The sequence below is a fragment of the Pygocentrus nattereri genome, chromosome 3, assembly GCF_015220715.1.
Source record: "Pygocentrus nattereri isolate fPygNat1 chromosome 3, fPygNat1.pri, whole genome shotgun sequence".
Classification (NCBI taxonomy): Eukaryota; Metazoa; Chordata; class Actinopteri; order Characiformes; family Serrasalmidae; genus Pygocentrus; species Pygocentrus nattereri.
Genome location: NC_051213.1, coordinates 51,387,067 through 51,387,933, shown reverse-complemented (window position 1 = coordinate 51,387,933; position 867 = coordinate 51,387,067). Strand labels below are relative to the sequence as shown.

Below are 867 nucleotides of genomic sequence, written 5' to 3'. Positions count from 1 at the left end.
ATTCCTGTAGAACTGAGTGTGTGAGATGGAAAATGTGATTGAGAGATTTGGTGTGAAGGCGTCTTCACAGTGGTGGTGATGGGAACCAGGCGTCGCCATGACTACAACACAGATATAGACACTTTATTTACCATCCAGAACCACCAGAGAACCTACACGAGTCTTCTGAACTTATCTGGAATGTTGATGATGGAAAAGAGTGGAAAATCTGGAATAATGAGTTTTCTTTGGGGACTATTTTGCCGCACAGCGCCCTGCATGTCTCCCTCCACCATGAATGGAGTTGAAGTTCTCTAAACTCTCATAAAACAGCGTCTCAGTCATCAGGCAGTGAATTCAGAACCAGTTCATGTAGGAACTTTCTGTAGGAGCTTTTAGAGGGACGTCTGGTTCCTATCACCACCACTGTGAGGAGCTTTTAGAGGGACGTCTGGTTCCCATCACCACCACTGTGAGGAGCTTTTAGAGGAGGACGTCTGGTTCCCATCACCACCACTGTGAGGAGCTTTTAGAGGGACGTCTGGTTCCCATCACCACCACTGTGAGGAGCTTTTAGAGGGGGGACGTCTGGTTCCCATCACCACCACTGTGAGGAGCTTTTAGAGGGGGACGTCTGGTTCCCATCACCACCACTGTGAACGGCTCTGATTACAACCAGTAAAATAGGCTGAAAATTTGAAAAATCACTGGAATTCCCCTTTAACATGTCCAATAAGTGGGAACACATCATTAACAAGTGTCTGTCGAACTCTATCAGGATCCTACAGTCGATCAGATTTTTAAAGCAGGAGATTGATCGTCTAAATTACAGCCTGTCCCAGAACTCCACACTAACGCAGGGATTCCAGCGGTCAATCACTGTTACAG

The 867-nt window shown here is 46.7% G+C and overlaps 1 protein-coding gene across 1 annotated transcript in view; it reads right to left on the bottom strand.

Moving 5' to 3' along the window:
* Positions 1 to 535: 535 nt before the first annotated feature.
* Positions 536 to 867, bottom strand: part of LOC108415686 (rap guanine nucleotide exchange factor 5-like) — an 87,312-nt gene continuing 86,980 nt past the window's right edge. Inside the window, exon 26 of the mRNA XM_037537346.1 lies at positions 536 to 867. This exon is cut by the window's right edge and continues 909 nt beyond it. The gene's annotated coding sequence lies outside the window, so the exon portion shown is untranslated.